The sequence below is a fragment of the Triticum urartu genome, chromosome 4A (assembly GCF_056163025.1).
Source record: "Triticum urartu cultivar PI428250 chromosome 4A, HENAU_Tu73, whole genome shotgun sequence".
Classification (NCBI taxonomy): Eukaryota; Viridiplantae; Streptophyta; class Magnoliopsida; order Poales; family Poaceae; genus Triticum; species Triticum urartu.
In genome coordinates this window covers 519,662,918-519,684,417 of record NC_141876.1, presented here as the reverse complement: position 1 = coordinate 519,684,417, position 21,500 = coordinate 519,662,918, and positions in this window count along the sequence as shown.

Sequence of the window (21,500 nt, the reverse complement as noted above, 5' to 3'; positions counted from 1 at the left end):
TTACCAAGTATATGGATGCATGAATTAAATAAGAGATAATAATGATATCCCAACATATAACCATGTTCCAACATGGAACAAACTTCATCTTCACCTGCAACTAGCAACACTATAAGAGGGGCTGAGCAAAAGCGGTAACATAGCCAAACAACGGTTTGCTAGGAAAGGTGGGTTAGAGGCTTGACAGTCGAAAGAATCGTCACAACTCCGGAACGAAACCGAAGCTAACGGGAGAAGCAACCCAGAAAGGAGCAAGCAACATAGTAAACAATCACCACATAAACATGGCATGATGCACAACCAAGTATGATGCATGTCCGGTTTAATGAGGGCATGGCATGGCAAAGTGCACAAGCAAAACTACAAGTTAAGTGGAGCTCAATATGCAACGAGTCGCATATTGACAGAACACCACATGACATATTTAGTTCTCTCTCGTTTAGGTACCTAACAATATAATGTTGTTAAACATGGCAAGAGGTGGAGCATATGAAAACTACCTATCTAGGCAAGTTTAAATGAGGCCGGAACAACAAGCAACAAGTCCGAAGAAATCCTCATGAGCATATTTATGGATTTAGTACTATACTGCCCTAAACCATATTTTATAGTTGTTAAACATGCAAGAAATATGCACCATGCTAAACTAGGCATTTTTCTACTCCATTTACATATAAAGTTTGTTAGGTTTGGAGCTACGGTTATTTAGTTATGAAATAAATCATTTTAGCATGTTATTTAAGCAAATTAATGGAAACAACAGTTTAAACATTTTGAACATGCATGAAAGTTGGAAATTATGAATCTAGATGCAATTCTAAGCATTTTTCATATATATAAATCATTTTAAACTATTGTACGGTTATTTAGTTATTAAATGCATGAAGCTGAGGGGTTTTCTGCAAATATGGCGTTCTCTGGATAATCCTAAAATCGCAACACGGGAAAAAAAGGTCTGCAGACCGAATCTGGGGGGGGGGGCTGGGTTGCTCACCACGGCACTTGGGCCAGCTCGGAGCAGTGGCTGAGCCCGGCAACGCAGCTGCCTGGCGGCTGGGAGGCCCACGCGGGCGAAGGGAGCTGGGCCTGCGCGGCTGCGTACGGGTCGATGACTCGAACAGATCGAGCGAGGACTCAGTCAATGGCCAAGACGGACTTGGCGCTGAGGTCGTCCTCCTCGCGAAGTAGAAGCAGGGGAGGCAGGGCGACGATGGTGCTGGCGGTCTCTGGTGGGGCGGTGCGGCGAACTTGGCATGGCAACTCGGGCGACAGGGACGGCGCGAAGGAAGGCAACGGCTTGGCGGGACGCATGCCGGCGACCTTGAGGACAAGCGGGCGCCACGGCTCTAGGAGCATGGCGGGGCGGCAGTAGCAAGACGGAACGGAGGTCACCGGCGTTTGGCAATGGAAGCGGCGGGAGGCACGGACTCATCTGAATCCATGCGAGGCAGGGTGTAGATGAGGACGGAGTGGAAGTGAGGAAGGCCGGGACGGGCGCCGGTGGTCGATGCGGGTCGTCTCTGACGAGAGGAAGCAGGCGCCAGCAGGACTTGCGGCGTCTGCGAACCTCCGTGAAGAAGATGGCGGCGGCTGGGTTCATGGCCGGTGGAGGACGACGTGGAGGAGGCGAGGACGGGGCCTTGGGCGATGCGGTCAGATCGAGCAGTGCTCGAAGCAGAGGAGGCGCAAGGAACTTTTGTGGCCGGCAGCGGGGCTTGCGACGGTGCAAGATCCGGCCGGGGCTTGCCATATCCGGTGCGGAGTAGGACGCGAATGGATACCCGGTGGACCGAGGCGGGTCGGGGATGGCAACCGTGGATCTCTGGGGCAATGGTGAGCTCTTGTGAACGCGGACAGAGGCGCGTTTGATGCAGAGACGATGCAGCGGTCACAAGGTTCAGAGATGACGCGAGGTTCAGGCGGGGATGGACGCTGGCGACGCGGATGAGGCGAAGCAACGGCTCCTGGTGGCCGGCGACGACTGCTCCATCGAGGCAGAGAAGATTGAGGCGGGATCGTGGCTGCGAGGCACTGCGGTGGACCGGTGGGGATGAACTGATGGCCTAGGGGCCATCGGATCTTGATCTGGCGGCTCCAGATCAAGGTGGAAGGTGACTAGTGGATCTGGCCAAGTGGAGGCACGGGAATGGGTGCATGCAGACTGCGAGGAGAGAGCGGCGGCGGCTGCGGGATAGGGTTAGGAGCTAGGCTAGGGTTTGGTTTAGCCATATTTGGTATGTAGGTGGACTATATATATGGAAAAGAGAGGGGTTTTGGGTCATCTAATTGAAATCCGATGGACGAGAATAAATATGCTAGGGAGTCCAATAAATAAAACGATGATATTTTGGGGATGTTTTGGGATGTTCTGAGTCCAACGGTGACAACTGCCCAGGTCAGGTTCGGGACAGTTTTCGGACGCGCACACGAGGGTGTCAATGCCATGTGCAAGGAGGGGTTTCGCGGCCTGGCGGTTGATAGCGGACTGTGCAGAAAGCTTTGGGCTGAGAGAAGAGAAAAGAGAGAGACCCGGCGACTGTTTCCGGAGACTGAAAACGTCCGACGTTTGGCCGGCTATATTGCCGCTATAGTTTAATGGTTGGGCTACCAAACAGACTCTGAATGCGATGCAACTTGGCAGGCGGTCTACTGACAACATAACAACACCGCATGCCAACTTTCAACCCATTCCGAGAACATTTTCCGGCCACTTATAAAATAATATTTTGAACATGCCGCGGGCGCGTGCGAGTGTGTCTGGGCTCAGAACGGACAACGAACGAAATTGGGGGAACCCGGACGAATGCAAGTTTTGAAAACATGATGATGCAATGCACATGATGACATGGCAAGATGCAACACGCAAGCGAATAACAAGGCAACAACAGTGAAAACTGGTAGACACTAGGCGCATCGGTCTCGGGGCGTTACATCGGAGTTCTCTAGGGGCATTTGCAGATCTGCCGCGTAGTGTGTCCGACGCTGCGGAGTTCTTCCGAGCCGAAGAAGGGAGCTCGGCGGAGAAGTTGTTCTGGTCGCAGTATCTTGTGCCAGAGCATCTCGTGCCCTTCACCGATCAGCTGAAACAGCTGGTGTAGCTGCATAGGGTGGCCGAACTAGCCGAAGCTATGCCCCGCAGCTACTTCAGACTCGTGAAGCGGCTGGTGAACGTCTGTCCTTGGCTGGACGTAGTCAAGCGATCGGCCTGCATTGAAGGTGCGCGCATGGCCTTCGCCCGCGTCAAGATATGGTGGGCGAAGATGGACGCTGTCAAGCTGACGACCGAGGGGCCGCCAGAGGGCAAGGAGCACCGCACGCCTGAGCGGTATTTTGCAGATGTCCTGGAGGGGTCGCGCATTGTAGCAACACAATGTGCGCAAGACACTATTTTCGAATGAATAGAATCATGTTGTCTTTGCCCTGTATGATGAAACAAAATCGTTATGTAATATAATGTTTAGTTAAAAAGTTTCTCCTCCTGTGCGGCCGTGTTATGTGAAATCTGAGGGTTGTCCAGTCGTCGGCCTCTGCCCCCACGTAGGAAATACGGGGGTGTTCGGGATATAATCCAAACACTCTTGATCCAATTGTTTGGTCCTTGAAGGAGGTGTTTAGCGCGACGAACCAGGTAATCAGACTATGCGGCTCTAGCACCCTCACTTAGCCATAGGAGTTCGACAAATAGAAGTATAGGCGCAGCCCCTAGTATCCGGACTAGGATGCTATAAACACTTGATCGGGTAAGTACCAATCCTTCGCGTAATGCGGAAAAATTCTCTAAGGATTTGAGACCTACGAAGAGCTGACCGACTCTCGCTGCATCATGACAGTCAGTTTTCGGCTTTCTCTACTAGGGTGCTCACGTGGGTAAACCAGGGCACAATCGCAGTAGTTCTCCCTTTACTACCCAAGCCGATACAGTGTAACGTAAGGTAGTAAGCACAGGAGCCGGGCAACCCAACTATTGACCAAAGACATGATTCGGAGCCAATGCATATAGTGCTAAATTCATGGTGCCGAACTGTACTGTAAAAGTGTTCGGACTTTTGTCGCCATGTTGTGGGGCGCTATGAAGCCCCTGGCAATTTGAAACGCAACAGAGTGTACGGGTGTTATCTGATAAAGTTACCAGAAAAGAAAAGGCAAAAAAGTAAACAATAGAAGAACAAGTGGTAGGCTAGACCCATAAAATTTGGGCCGCAAACTATTTCTATTATAAGTTCCTTGGTGCATTAAAGCGCATTTATATAAGTAGTGCGATAAGTAGGAGGATATGTACTATGCCTTAACCAAGGGAGAGCTGCGTGTGGGTCCTGAAAAAGGGGTCGTTTAAAGAAACCACCTAAAGTTTCCCCAGTACCTCACTGCTTCTTATCGCCTTAGTGTTTTTATCCTTTGAAAAGAATCGATGGTCAAGCTGCCAGAAAAGGCCTCTAAAAAAATAAAAAGGAAATAGTGAAATTATGTGTGTCCGGAGTGGTCGAGCCGTATTGCGGAACACAAGATGGTATGCCTCCAGCCATGCCCTTGGTATTTTTAGTGCGTAATTATATACGCGCGGTACAGTTGCCGCCACTTGGTCGGGACTGGGATGGAGGCTAAATTGCTAGTCAAGCTCCTGACGAGCCAAGTTGTCCTTTTGCAGAATAGTTTGGACTCTCTTGACAGTGTCCGGGGGATTAGCCGCCGAATTGAGTTTCTGCCTGAAAAGACCGCCCTGTACCTCTGCCGCTAAGGCAGCGGTGTGCTCCTCGGTGCGGAGGGAGCGTTCCGTGCTTCCATTGATTGTTATGACACCGCGTGGTCCAGGCATCTTTAGCTTGAGATAAGCGTAGTGTGGCACCACATTGAATCGAGCAAATGCGGGTCGTCCGAGCAGTGCGTGGTAGCGCTGCGAAAGGGGACGATATCAAAGATTAACTCCTCACTTCGGAAGTTGTCTAGAGATCTGAAGACAACCTCTAGTGTGATTGAGCCCATGGAGCGGGCCTCTATGCCCGGTCTGACTCCTTTAAAGGTAGTCATTGTGGGCTTGATCCGCGATGGGTTAATGCCCATTTTGCGCATTGTATCCTGATAGAGCAAGTTGAGGCTGCTACCACCGTCCATCAGCACTCGCGTCACGTGGAACCCGTCAATTATTGGGTCCAGGACCAGTGTGGCTGAACCGCCATGACGGATACTGGTCGGATGATCCCGGCGATCGAAAGTGATCGGGCATGACGACCATGGATTAAATTTTGGGGCGACTGGCTCTATCGCGTAGACGTCCCTGAGCGCGCGCTTGCGCTCCCTCTTGGGGATGTGGGTGGAGTATATCATGTTCACCGTTTTTGACCTGAGGGGGGAACTTCTTCTGTCCCCCTGTGTTCGGCGACCGGGGCTCCTCGTTGTCGTCTTCGCTTTGCAATCCCTTATCCTTGTTTTCGGCATTTAACTTGCCGCCTGTTTAAAACCCCAACAATCTCTGTTGGTATGATTGGGTGGTTTTTCTGGGTGCCATGAATCTAGTATGGAGGATCAAGTATGCGGTCAAAGCTAGATGGGCCTGAATTGTTCTTTTTGAACAGCTTCTTCCGCTGACCGGACTTAGCGCCATCGAATCCAACATTGACCGCTATATCCTCGGTGTTGTCATTGTTGTTTCGACGCTTGTATCTGTTGCGTCGAGACTTGTCGTTGCTATTTTTAGCTTAAGGGGTGCTGGCGTCGCTTGCATTGTTTTTGCTACGGGCCAGCCAACTATCCTCGCCCTCACAAAAGCGGGTGATGAGTGTCGTGAGGGCCACCATGGACTTTGGCTTCTCTTGGCCGAGGTAGCGGGCGAGCCATTCATCGTGGATGATGTGTATAAAGGCCACTAGGGCTTCGGCATCCGGATAGTCGACGAGCTACTTCTTTTTAGTTTAAAACCTAGTCCAGAATTTCCTGGCGGACACCCCGGGCCGTTGGACTATATGACTTAAGTCGTCCGTGTCCGGAGGTCGAACATATGTACCTTAGAAGTTATCAAGGAAGGCTTGTTCCAAGTCCTCCCAGTTACCGATGGAATTTTCGGGCAGGCTATTCAACCAGTGTCGGGCTGGTCCTTTGAGTTTTAGGGGGAGGTATTTGATGACATGAAGGTCATCGCCGCGAGCCATATGAATGTGGAGAATGAAGTATTAAATCCATACCACGGGGTGTGCGGCGCCTCTATATCGGGCCAGATCGCGAAGTAGCTCTGATGGGTCCATCTGCGGCTTTCAGCCCGCGTATGACTAGTTTTGTCACGTCCGAATAGATGGCCGTCGTCGGGGCAGGCTGGTGCTCGGCTTGAGTTATCATTTTGTCTCGACCACGTGGTGGTCGGTCAGCCGCATTGTGTGATGGTGGTATGTGTTCAGGTGCCTCTTCGTCGAACTGAGGTAGCAATTTCCGCTTCGGGTAGCTTTTGGCTGGGCGCTTGATGCCATATTCTTCGGCTGCTAGGACATCGGTCCATTTGTCGTTGAGCTGAGCTTGGTCAACTTGAAGCTGTTGCTGCTTCTTCAGGCTCCTTGCAGTGGCTATGAACTGGCGCTTGAAGCGCTCCTGCTCAAGAGGTTCCTCAGGCACGATGAAATCCTCAGTGTCGAGGCTCGCCTGATCCTCGGATAACGGAAGATAACTACCGTCCTCCGAGTCTTCATGCGTGGCCTGTTTACCAAGGCTAACCTGCCCATCTTCCTGTTCATCCTGTTAAGTGGCTGCGTCAACGGGATCTTCATTGTCTTTGGCATCTTTCGGAGTGTTATCTTCTCCTGTTCCACATGAATGCATTGATAACTCAATTAATACATAAAAATGTCCAAACGAACCCCGAAAAATCCCAAAAATTGACACAACACTCCTGTTGTTCTATGTTGACACGAGAAATTTTTGAAAGCAATAAGAGGCAATGGATATCGTTTCGTCCCCAAAGGTGGGACGTTGCCTACCGAAACCATCATGCTTGTTGTGAGAAAGCTCTGGTTCGTGAGAAGCATATACTCGAACCGGCCCCAAATGGGACAAATTTTTTAACACGGCATGTTGATGCTGCTCCATGATAGCATGCCAAGTTTCATGAAATTCATACGAGTTTTGGATTTACTAGAATTTAAAAACCAGGCATCTCAATGTTCTGCCGGCGATCAACAGTGCCCTAGTGTTTGAATTTAATTCCCATCTCTTCCTTGGGACCTAGAAATTCACCCAAGGACACACATGTGATTTTTCAACCAACCTTAGTGCATTGGAGCATGTGCTTGTAGTTCAAATTTGAATTATGCACATAAAATTCCTGGAAAACCAAGTTAATGCATAAAAAAGGCCAAACGAACCCCGAAAAATTCGAAGATTGAACACAACACTCCTGTTGTTTTATGTTGACACTAGAAATTTTTTGAAAGCAATAAGAGGCAACAGATACCGTCCCCTCCCCACAGGTGGTACATTCCCTATCGAAACCATCATGCTTGTTGTGATAAGCTTATATCCGAACCTGCCCCAAATGGACAAAATTTTCACCACGACATGTTCATGCCGCTCCATGGTAGCATGCCAAGTTTCATGAATTTCATACGAGTTTTGGATTTACTAGAATTTAAAAACCAGGCATCTCAACGTCTTGCCAGCAATCAACAGTGCCCTGGTGTTTGAATTTCATTCCCATCTCTTGCATGGGACCTAGAAATTCACACAAGGATACACATGGGATTTTTCAACCAACTTTGGTGCATTGGAGCATGTGCTTGTAGTTCAAATTTGAATTATGCACATAAAATGCCTAGAAAACCCAGTTAATGTATAAAAAGGCCAAACGAACCCCGAAAAATTCATTCCCATTTCTTCCATGGGACCTAAGCATGCACTGAAGGACACAGATTTGATTTTTCAACCAATTTGTATGCACCGGAGCATGTGCACGTAATTTAATTTTGAATTGTGCACCTAAAATGGCTAGAAAACCAGTTTAATGTATGAAATGTCCAAACGCCCTGAATAATTCCAATTCTTTTACGACACACATACAGTTGCATGTTCACTTCAGATAAAAGGTCTAGCAATTCAAACACCGTCCATTGCTGCTGTGACCCCATTTTGTAATTCAATTCAAGTAGATCCCACACAGTTTATTCTCACCAACCGTGTGAGATGTAGTACAAAATATCTTGGAGCAACGTCGGTGTATAGTACGCCTATGGCTTACGCGAGAAGGTGCATCGGCTACAGTCCACAGCCGGCATGTCAGGCACACTAGCTCGCTCCCCCAAAACTCCTGCCTCTGCAACCCTCGCAATCTCAAAAATATCTACCGCTTGGAAGGTTTTAATGTTTGATAGCACACGATTAGTATGTGCGGACCATGTGCGATGTCTATTATTCCCGCTCTGCTCCCTTGATTCAAATTTTCAGTAGCCCCGGCATTTTACTCCCGCCTCTGCATCCCTCGCAATCTCAAAAATATCTGCTCGCCCTTGATCCAAATTTTCAGTAGCCCCGCGTTGTTACTCCCGCCTAGTAAAATTTTAAGTTGCCGCAGTATTTCCTCAAACGCAACCTCCGCTCACACAAACACACACAACCCTCAAAACCATTGGTAGGTCGCCGCCATCACCGGCGCCTCCATCCTCAACCTATGCCTGTGTGCCGGGGAGCTCGACTAGCCAATGGACAAAAAGAGGTTTATTGTGGCCTTGTTGCACGACGCCAGCAAGTTGGCCGCCGAGGTGTCCCAGTCATCCTCCGCGGGTCCGATCTGCCGTCGCCGGTCCCCTAATCCGCCCGCCGCCGCGCCCCTACGCCGGTTCAAGGACTTTCCGTCCTCCCTTGGACCCGGGAGCCGATGAAGTCCTACTTTGGGGTCCGGCAGCGGCGGTGGGGGACGTGGGTCACCGAGATTACAGATTGAGAGACCCACACCCGCCAGTTGCTCGGTAGCTTCCACACGGCCGAGCTTGCAGCCATGGAGTACGACCGCTGGCAGATCCGCTACCACGGCGCGATGGCTAGGCTCAATTTCCCCTTCGGCACACGTCCGGTCCACCTCGTCCCACTGGAGCCAGGGTGGTGAGCTCGGCTATGGCGAGGGAGGACCGTGAGTCATGGGAGAATCTCAAGGCCGAGGCCACCGACGAGGCCTACATGCAAGAGCTCCGCTGACACAGAGGGTGGCAAGGATATCGCGCTCTCCTCCGATGAGGAGGTCGAAGGCAGCAAGGACGGTGGTGCGGAGGGCGGCGAGGTTATCGCGCTCTACTCTGATGACGAGGGCGAAGGCGGCGGCGACGGCGGCACGGAGGGCGTTGAGGTGGGCCCCGAGGACGAGGAGATCGACGTCAACGAGTGGAGGAGTGCCTTCCCCAATGACCCCGACGACAGTACTGGCCCATACCCGGCTCGCGGCACACCGTACATGACGAGGAAGGATTGGCTCGACCTCTTCTTCGACCGAAAGTAGTTTAGCTTAGTTTAAATTTAAGTTTTATGTTCGGTTATGCAAAACTATCTATGTTTATGTTTGAATGCATGCTACTTTCGGTTGAACCTGCTTTGAACTTGATCAAATTGAAGTTTACAACCTTAAGTTTAGGGGATCGACTAGAAAAGGCCAAAAATTGCTGGAGTATATACATATATCCACTAAGGGTTTTAGTCCTATAACTTTTTAAGGATTGCCTAGAGATGTCCTTATGACTTGTTTATTTCAGTTCTTCACAATGTGATGCTTTATATGTGCAACTATTTGTTGTGCAGTTCAATTTCATAAATAACAGTTTCAACAATACCACTATGAATTACAATATTTGGTTGTTGTTAAGGATATTGCAGTTAACATGCCTTTTCATTTTTCAATTGTTGTTTAGCAACATGCATTGTACTGAATGACTAAATATGCAATCCCAGGATACATAACAACAAGGAAGAGTGTTACCTTAATGTTCTGATGATGTCTAGATATACATGTAATAAAATCTTATATAATGGGATGGATGGAGTGTTGTACTACATCATTTTTCAATTGTTGTTTAGCTTCTAATATTAACTTGGTGCTTTTAGGTACATATATCATTGCCAAAGATCCACACTTTGACCCTTCTGCGTATGGGGCAATGAGATATTCATGAACCAGCATCAAGTGAGGAAACTGATAAAGATTGTTACTAAAATGGGTCAACAGATGTCAATCGAACTATTTGTTTACACTATATGCAAGACAACAGTGAACTGCAGGATGGTAAGTAAGAACCCTATAGCCTTCTTTTTACTGCCCGTAATGAGTTGTGTTAGATGACAATATCTGAATCTTTTTTCTTTTGAAGTGGATCCTGAAGCAGTTAACTCAAGATTACCTCTCAAACTACATGATTGGTGGCCGGCCATCACAAGGGGTTGGACTAGAGTCCTGCATGCCTTCTACATCCAGGAGAGCACAATAGGGCCATTCCGCGTCACCATGTTCAGCAACTGGAATGTCTGTCGCCTCTTTCTTTACCATCTATAATAGTACAAGTATAGAACCCTAGTACATCATTCTTTATTTGGTGCTTATGTAATTCTTAAACATATGTACATGTGAATCAAATAATGCATTGGTTGTTTGAACCTGATGGATATGAATAAAGCTATAGCCTACTTTCAAGTTTAAATTAGGTACAATTTTAAATAGCAGCAATTAAAATAGGGTGAAATTATGTTGTGCGGGTCATTATGGCACACACAGTTGGTAAAACACAAACGTTTGCGATATACACCATAATCTGAGATGGTTCACAGAGAGGAAACGTGTGCAAGCATGCACACAGTTTCCATTTGCAAAGCATGTGTGATGTTAGACACTATCACATAGGGTGCGGGAAAACTAAATGTGTGTGATTGTCAACCTATCGTACACGGTTTATAATCATGAACTGTTTGTGATGTGCCAGGCATCGTAAATCTCCCGTGCCTACAATCTACCTAGAAAACTGCCGTGCCTGGAATCTGCCTGGTTTTAGGCAGAACCACAAAACTCCGACTGCGATGGCAATGCGAGAAAAAATGAGTGGCAAGGATGAATCATTTGGGATATTCGAGATATCGGAAACGGTTATACGGGGACAACTGTATGCATCAAGGCTTCCTATCCCCGACGGTTTCTGGGTCGTGTGGGAAGGACCCCCCTATCGCCCACACTCACTTGGAGACGGTTCCATATGCCGTAGCGGAAAGGGGTTAAAAACCATTTGTTTAGGACCGACGTGCACCAGTGCATGTTTGGCCGATCGATCATATGGCCCGTAGAAGGCCCATTGATGCTACGGACCATAGAAGGCCCATTGTTTCTATGGACCTTAGAAGGCCCATTGTTTCTACGGCCTATAGGAGGCCCATGGTAACTACAGTAAATATGTAGCCCATGGCTATTGTGGCCTAGTTTTTAAAAATAGGTTATTGCGGCCACTAGCAAACCGCGGAAAAAGAACTGCACTGACTACAAGCAAACAAATAAACAAGATAGCAAGGAAATAAATAAGCAAGCAACTTACGCTAGGCTATCACAGATATTACACATATTACATCCACTCGGCATCAAAGTTCGCCACCAATGCAAATATAGGGAACAAAGCAGCATATCATATACACTGGTTGTCAAAGTTGGCGACCAGTGCAAATAAACGCCGTAGAAAAACAAGTCCAGAACTGAAACCACTCCAGAAGAGCTCAAGAAACAATATCCTGGGTACCCATAATGCTGGCATGATGCTTAGCAAGCTTATTAACTTTCTCTCTTTTGGCACTTAAATCCTTCAGCACTTGTTGTTGCACAAAAAGGTATGCATTTGAATTCTGCAGGGACTTTCTCATCCTTCGGCTTCTTGCTGCAGCACAGCTAACTGATGCCTTTCATCCTGTAGATGAGACTGAAGAAGCCGAAGTGATTCAGGCAGCGAGTTCAAACAGCTTGTGCCAGCGGTACTGGCCAGTAACTCGAACACTACATCAACGCAGGACTGTGGGGTTTTCTCAATATCTACAAGATCGTTTTTATCACCTTTCTTGGAGACCAACAAGGATGCCTCACACTAGTGCAGAACCGGGCAATAGCACCGGTTCGTAAGGGGCTTTAGTGCCGGTTCGGTAACCGGCACTAAATTGTAGGCACTAAGCCCCCCCCCCCATTTAGTACCGCTTCAGCACGAACCGGTGCTAAAGGGCAAACACGTGGCACGAGGCAGCTCCGTGGGCGCGTAGGACATTACTACCTGTTGGTAACACCAACCGGTACTAAATGTTTTGGTGTGTTTTGGTTTTATTTTTTATTTTTACTTTAATTTTGTGTTTTCAATTTAATTTTGTGATTGTTTGACATTATAATGAGTTGTTAAATCATTAGGTGATTAGTTTGACTGGATGCGTGTGGATCCTAGCTAAGTCATCAAGTATATGTCATATCCATATTATATATACTTGATCACCTACTTAAGTGATTGAGGTAATATGGATATGGCATATACTTGATCACTTAGCTAGAATCCATATTTATGTCTTCGATATGAACTTACTAGAATCCATATACTTTGATATTCGTCCGGAAGATGATATCTAACATATAATTTATATCGAAGACATAAATATCTCATATAACTAAATTAAATATATATCTAACATATAATTTATATCTAATATCTAACATATATGTTCATATATAGGTGAAACACTAAACACTTACTAGTTCTATTAATTCAACTAAATAAACTAGTTCTATTAATTCAACTAAGCATTTACTAAAAATAAACTAGTTCTATTAATTTCTTACTAAAATAAAGTAGGTAGTTCTATATAGTAATATTTTGATTAGATCATCAAATCTCATATAATTTATGGCATATACTTTGATATTCGTCCGAAAGATATAATTTATATTCATATAACTAAATTAAATATATATCTAACATATAATTTATATCTAATATCTAACATATATGTTCATATATAGGTGAAACATTAAACACTTACTAGTTCTATTAATTCAACTAAATAAACTAGTTCTATTAATTCAACTAAGCATTTACTAAAAATAAACTAGTTCTATTAATTTCTTACTAAAATAAAGTAGGTAGTTCTATATAGTAATATTTTGATTAGATCATCAAAGCTCATATACCTAAATTTTCTTACTAAAAATAAACTTGTTCTATTAATTTTCATACTAAAAATAAACTAGTTATATTAATTCAACTAGTTCAAATCTCATATATATACCTAATTAATATCTAGCTATACTAATTCAACTAGTTCAACTTGTTCTAATTCATGTAAAATATATTTGACATTAATATTTAACATCTTTTCCATATAATTCATCTAACATTAACATTCTAACATTATTATCTATGTAATTTATCTAACATTAATCTAAACAACAGAAAATAGAAAATAAGTAAAAAAGTCTGTGTGTGTGTGGTGTGTGTGTGTGTGTGTCTCTGTGTGTGTGTGTGTGTATACGACCGGGGGGCGGCGGTGTACGGGGGGCGGCGGCGTACGGGCGGCGGCGAGCGATGACGTGGGGACGGGCGCGGCGGGTGAGAGGCGGCGGCGACGTACGGACGCGGCGGGGGCGACGGGCCGGGCGGTGACGGCGACGACGGGTGGCGGGGGCGATGGCGGTGACGGCGACGACGGGTGGCGTGGGCGACGGCGGTGACGGCGACGACGGGCGGCGGGGGCGGCGAGGGCGGCGTGCGATGGGGCGACAGACGCGGTGAAGAAGTTTGGATCGAGAAGAACTACTGGTGGTCGATGAAACTGATTTTTTCGTAGGTTCCATATATATAGGAGGGGTCTTTAGTGCCGGTTGGAGCCACCAACCGGTACTAAAGGCCAATTTTCGCCAGGCCAAGGGGCGGGAAACGGCCCCTTTAGTACCGGTTCGTGCCACGAACCGGTACTAAAGACCCCCCCTTTAGTACCGGTTGGAGCCACCAACTAGTACTAAAGGTTGTGCTCTGCCACCGGCGATGCACAATGTTTAATCCCACCTCGCCGAGCGAAGGGCAGCCGCACTGGTTTATAAACCCAGCCGAGGCTTCTCCTTCGAGCTTCTCTATATAGTAGGCTTCTGGGCCTAATTAACTAGGGTGCGCTACCCTATGAGCCTGCTGGCCCTTCTGGGCCTGCATTTGCACACCCAAGGTCTAGCAGGCCCACTGGGCAGCGCGCCAACAAATTTTTTATATAGTTTTTTCTTTTCTGCATTATTTATTTTCTTCTATTTATTTTTGAGTAGTTTTTTATATAGTTTTTTCTCTTTTCTGAATTATTTATTTTCTTCTATTTATTTTTGAGTAATTTTTTGTATAGTTTTTTTATATAGTTTGTACACGAAGTGCGTCCAGTTTTTGCCGTGACCCTCTCTACTCTTTCGCGCATGCTATGCGGGTGATATGATGATACCATGCCAAGTTTCAACATTTTTAGGATTCATTTTGTAGTGATTATCAATTTCACGGTCATTTAGCTCTCTAAACAATTAGGTAAATGACCGAAAAACAATAAATGGTGTCAGAACATGTTGGAAATTGAAGACGTCGCTTTGAATGCTGCATACTGAACACAAAAGAAGTCCGGAGTTCAAATAAGTTTAAAAAACATTGAAGTGGCCGTGTAACAGATGAGTTCTCGTCCGAAACCTTGATACTCCGAAAGAGTTTGTCCAGTTTGTACATGAAGTGCGTCTAGTTTTTGCCGTGACCCTCTCTACTCTTTCGCACATGCTATGCGGGTGATATGATGATACCATGCCAAGTTTCAACATTTTCAAGATTCATTTTGTAGTGATTTAGCTCTCTAAACAATTAGGTAAATGACCGAAAAACAACAAATGATGTCAGAACATGTTGGAAATTGATGACGTCGCTTTGAATGCTGCATACTGAACACAAAAGAAGTCCGGAGTTCAAATAAGTTCTTAAAAATAAAAAAGAGGTGCAATGCTGGTTAATTTGCTTCAAGCCATTCGGAATAGTGTAGACTGCACTGCACATAGCTCAATGCAATCTATGCTATTCTGCAAGGCTTGAAGCTAATCAACATGCAGGTGATCATTGCAACTCTTCGTCATTGTCTGTGCACTCACGGCTTATAAACCGCTCATACTGCCTCTCTCTTGGCGAGGTGGGTCTAAAAATCAGCTTACAAGGAAACTCTAGTACCGGTTCATGGCATGAACCGATACTAAAGGTCTTCGTGGGGGCCCCAGCCTGACCATAGCCTGACACAGCCTCATTAGTACCGGTTCGTGGCATGAACCGGTACTAAAGATTGCCCACGAACCGGTACTAATGATGCCCGCCCGCCTAGCCGTTGGAACCGACACTAATGGTCACATTAGTGCCGCCTCAAATTCAAACCGGCACTAATGTGCTTCACATTTGACCCTTTTTCTACTAGTGTCACTATCTTGAACTGCATTACTTTCTCTACCATTGCATAGTGGGGTGCTCTTCTCCAATATTCTGTTCGCATACTACAAGAGAAACAAGCAGACACATCACAAGTTTAGCATGTAGTATACGAAACTCATTTCGGCAAATCGGTTCAATAGTAAGGTGGACAGGATAACAACATGAAACACACACACACACACACACACACACACACATATATATATATGTGTGTGTGTGTGTGTGTACTATGGTCACTGTATTGTCCATATAATTCTAGTTTATGTTGCCAAATCAAGATAGAGACATAGTTCAACTCATATATTTTTAAGACACAGCAACATAGACAGAATGTAAGTGTGATAAACTACACAGCATTGGCAACACTTGTAACGTGCATCACATGATAACATAACTGTTTATACAACTGAAATTGAAATCAACATAGAGCAAGAAGTTAGAACAACAATCCAGTTAAAGAAATAAGTTTAAAACATACATGTTGCGCCATTAGAGTATCAATTGGATCCTTCAAAATCGAAAGTAGTTGGTATGAGTAAATACAGTGATGCAGCATCAAAGGAGTATGGACCATTGCTACGGAATCTGACCTGAGAATAGTTGCTCTTCTGCTTTAAACATGGAGTTTGGGTTCTCTGTGGTGGTCTTCGTGCTTTTGGCACTGCAGTTGCTTTACAAACTGCTCGTGTGGGGGCACTTTGTGGTGGACATGGTGCTTTGTCAACTAGAAGTGGGTTACTATCCGCTGGGATTGGGGTTAGATGGGTTGTAGCTGGTTCTCTGCCCAATGGTGTAAGTGTGCAATTTGGAAGAATCTCGATTATGTGTGGTGGGGCTAGTTTGTGGTCCAGTAAAACCTTGGTTCTATCTGCATTAGATACTGCCATCACCCCCTCCAATTCAAATGTATGATAAACAAGAAAATAAATTGAACGTACAGACATTGTATGATAAACAAATGTGGTAATTTACACATATGTTTTCTAACCAAACATGACAGCAAGACACAATTTCACATATATGATGCCTAACTAAACAGGATAGCATGACATAGTTTCAGATATATGATGGATAACTTAACGGGATATAATGGCATAATTCAACATATGATGAGTATCTAAACACGATGGCATGACAAAACTATATGATGTCTTTCTAAAATAGGTTGGGATGAAATAATTCACATACATGTTGTCTAAATATACAGGATGGCATGATATAATTGACATAATTGATTCATATACTAAGCAGCTGGCACTCGCATGTATGATCTCTAAACTAAGCAGATGGAATTCAATATTGTGGGAATGATGTCTAAACTAAGAAACGCAAGACGCCATATCCATGATATGAGAAATATAAACATTTTCAACTTAGAGCATACACCTCAGGTGGGATATAGGACTGGTCATTTGTCTCTGAATCGTCCTCTGAGGAGCTCCCTATAACCATCGAGATATATGCTTCAACAGGTACCATTGCCTGCTCTGAAGACCTTGTTTTCACTCCTGATTTTTCCATAACTGACTCAAATGGCTGATACACATGAAGAGTAGTTCAATGTCACAGATTGTCGACAAATGGAATACGTAATGAAAAAAAGATGGCATGAGATAATTCACATATATGATACCTGGCTACATGGTGGTGCATAATTCATATATATGATAACAGGCTGAAAAACATGGCATTGCATAATTCACATATCTGATATAGAAAGCAAACAGGAGACATTCACACAAAGCATGTCTAATCTAAGCAGATGGCATGGCAATGCAAGACACCATATGCATGATATGATCAATATAACCCTGCCAAGTTAGAGCATGCACCTCGGGGGGAATACGACTGGTCATCTGTCTCTGAATCCTCCTCTGAGGAGCTATATATAACTAGCAACTGCATCGACAGGTAGCACTGACTGCTCAGAAGACCTTGTTTCCACTCCAGATTTTCCAATGAATGACTCAAATGGCTGATGCATAGGAAGAGTAGATGAATGTATAACATTGTTTACAAATGGAATACATTATGAAAAAAATGGCATGATACAATTCACATATACGATGACTGGCTAAACAGGATGTCATTGCATGATTCACGTATATGATGCCTGGCTAAAGAAGATTGCATTGCATAATTCCCATATACTCCCTCCATTCCTAAATATTTGTCCTTTTAGAGATTTCAAATGGACTACCACAAACGGATGTATATAGACATATTTTATAGTGTAGATTCACTCATGTTGCTTCGTATGTAGTCACTTGTTGAAATCTGTAAAAAGAAAAATATTTAGGAAAGGTGGGAGTATGATATAGAAAACAAATAGGTGGCATTCACACAAAGAAAATCTAAACTAAGCTGATGACATATAATATGTATAATGTAAGCAATGGGAGGCGCCATATGCATGATATGACCAACATCAGCATGCCAGGTTAGAGCAAACACCTCAGGTGGTAAATAGGAGTGATCAGCTCCCTCTGAATCCCCAACTAAACAGTTATCTTCCTCTGGAATACAATCTGGAATGGCGGGAGGGGGCCCACTTCGCCCACCATGGAGCGGCGTCTGTATGCCATTATATTCCCTCGCAACGATCTTCTCTTTTTCTCTACATGTTCAGTACGGTTGTGTATAATAACTGACATGCATAATTAAAAAATGGTTAGGTTTTTTAACACCTGAGGGGTGCATGAAGAAATCAAGACTAATGGTAGAAAATGAGTGGATCGATCCAAAACAAATGATAGCAGGTAGATTATAGCTTCAGTTTAAAAAGATAGGCATTCATCTGCTGTTTGTTGCCCACCCAACATGAACCACATAGAAGACCCCAGATGAACCAGATCGTAGACAAATACTATTCATTGCTGCCTCGATATGAGAACCACGGGCATTTTAAAACTCAGGTTTGAACGATAAAGTAGCAAGTAATAATAATCGATGTATAACATAAGCAAACACGAAAGACTGCGACCTCTCTTCCGAAACTATGCAGTCCTCAGGTTCATCTGCTCAGTCGATGATGGTAATGTAGTTAGCATGGCTGCCGACAATGAGGAAGATGATCTGACGCGATGAAAGAAATTCTGCAAGGCGAATCTCTGCTGCCATGAATGCTTCTGTCGATGGTGCACCTCAGGTGGGGTGGATGATGGCACGGTAGGAGCAGGACATAACACACAGAGTTTTCTTTGATGCCTATCTAAAAATGAAGTAAATTTGTAAGGGCTCCTTAGAATTGGAGGATTCTAGAAATGCAGGGACAGTAAAACACAGGAATAGGATGGGGCTGCACGTGCAAAACAGAGCATTTGGAAACATAGGATTTCTGTCAACCTGGGCATTTGGTTCACATGAATTGGAAGAACACGGGCATGGAGAAACATGGTAAAATTAAAGTCAAACCACGTGAAAAATGAAAAAATAAGAATCTTATTATGCCAGTAATGCAATTAGTCATGCTCTTCATGCATATTAATTATCAAAGGACATCCAAGTGGATATTAAAATTCCTACATTTTTTCTTTGAAAGAGACACCAAAGAAAAAAATCCTCCAGTTTTGCTTTGCTCCACTCCTTCTAACCAAATGCACGAATAGTAGTACCATAGTAGTTCCATAGAAAAGGATCCCTGAGGGATCGACATGAATGCAGAGTAACAAAGTGATGCGACGAGTGTACAACCTCTTTGGCATAGCCTTGTCGACCTCAACATCATTGGGTTGGACGCGGAGGATGGTGATGCTGGTGTGATTGTCGGAGGCGGGGAAGAAGATCGGAGGCCTCTGGAAATGGCACCAAGGGTACCGCTCCGCTATGATGGAAGGTTCCGTCATTGGAGCAGCTCCGGTGAGGTGTACGGCGGCGAGGGTGAAGCAGGACAAGACAAACAATGTTAATCGGCAGGAGCAGGACATAACACATAGAGTTTTCTTTGATGCCTATCTAAAAATGAAGTAAATCTATAAGGGCTCCTTAGAATTGGAGGATTCTAGAAATGCAGGGACAGGAAAAACACAGGAATAGGATGGGGCTGCACGTGCAAAACAGAGCATTTGGAAACATAGGATTTCTGTCAACCTGGGTATTTGGTTCACATGAATTGGAAGAACATGGGCATGGAGAAACATGGTCAAATTAAAGTGAAACCACGTGAAAAAAGAAAAAATAAGAATCTTATTATGCCAGTAATGCAATTAGTCATGTTCTTCATGCATATTATTTCTAAAAGGACATCCAAGTGGATATTAACATTCCAACATTTTTTCTTTGAAAGAGACACCAAAGGAAAAAATCCTCCAGTTTTGCTTTGCTCCACTCCTTCTAACCAAATGCATGAATAGTAGTACCATAGTAGTTCCATAGAAAAGGATCCCTGAGGGGTCGACATGAATGCAGATTAACAAAGTGATGCGACGAGTGTACAATAGGGTAGCTGTCCCCGATGAAAAGCGAGTACTCTCCAAGAGTGTTCCTCGGCACCCATGTAGCATCACGAGGGTCGAACTCGGCGCCGTTCATCTGGTACACGCGGCATCCCAGATCTAGACACATGGTGACGTACAAAGTCAAGGTCCATGCATAATAATTTGTGCTCAAATATGGCGGTCAGTAATACTGTGCAGCAAATAGTACTACTCTGGTATAGAGGAAGTAAAATAATCGGCTTATTATATATACCCACTCTTGGCTACATGGATGAGATAGTAAGACATGGAAAAACAAAAATGGTGGCAGCTAGTGGGTTCAAGTCTTCAAGGGCCTAGCTAGCTATACGCGTCCTCCAAGGTAAAAAGTACTCCTACCAGTACGACAAAGTATACTACTAGTACAACAATGAAAGAGAAGGCGAGAGGGTTAAAAAATGGAATACCTGGGTAGATGGTGACGGTCCGATCGTGGTAGATTGTGTGACCATGTTGCACATCAGTGGTACCATGGGTAACGAATGCTAAGATAGTTGATCCCAATATGCCAAAGTCAGCTACAAGGTTCCAGGTTAGACCGAATCGCGGATGCAAATGCACATCCAGGATTAGTGATCTTATTTTGATCGGGGGATGACTGGTCCCTGCAAAACAATGGAGTACCGTTAGGGATGCAAATGATGGTTTTTGCATTCTGTTTGTAATCTCCCGTATCGTAGGATGGCAACCAGATGAAACAAGTCCCCTGGCTTGTCACCTCGAAGATGTGGCCTAGATGGCGCACGGCGTCTTCGAACATGTAGGGGTACAAATCTGCTGCCGCCAACATGCGCCAGCCTCTACCGTTACTGCCTCTTGCATTGATGGCAATCCTTATGTCGAACACCGCGATGAGATAGCAATCGTCGTAGCCGTGTCGCTTTGCCGGCAGGTCCGAAATTGCTATCTTCTTCGATCTCATGTAGGCATCATCATACGTATTCAAGCCCAGCCAGTCCGGAAGGCTGGTCCCAATGGTGGAGAAGGGATCTACCGGAACGGCCGCACTGTTGTGGATGTTGTGCAAAATGATGGTGGTATCCGGCCGGAGGTATGCAAGCCAATCTTCGTTGGCACCAACCCAGACCTATATATAAGACGGTGGGCAGCGGAGAAATTACGGGATGGAAATGGAATAACTAAGTACTACATGATCAAACTCCATTACTAACCTGCTCATCGGACAAAATCCGACTACCTCTCAACGTCGGCAACTCTAGCGGAGTCAACGTGCAACCATGGCCAGGGAGCGGTGGACTGTTCAAAGGATTGTCCCATAGAAGAACCTTCTCCTAGAGGACACATGGAAGACCAACAAGCGTGGCCTGTTTAAGCAGCGTCTTGGAAAAGTTGGTACAGGAAGCACTGAGTCTTGCGGCGGTGAGGACGTCGGAGCGGCGTGCGATTTCTCCCACTGGATCTTCGTCCAAGGTCTCCCAGCCCAGACGAGGAGGAGAACCGCCTGGCAAATCCATTGGAGCAGCGACGAACTGCCTTCTCTTCGGGGGAGGGGAACTGGCGAGGAGGAGATAAGAGCGTAGTAACCGCAGGGCCTCGTCCCTTCCAACTGTAGATC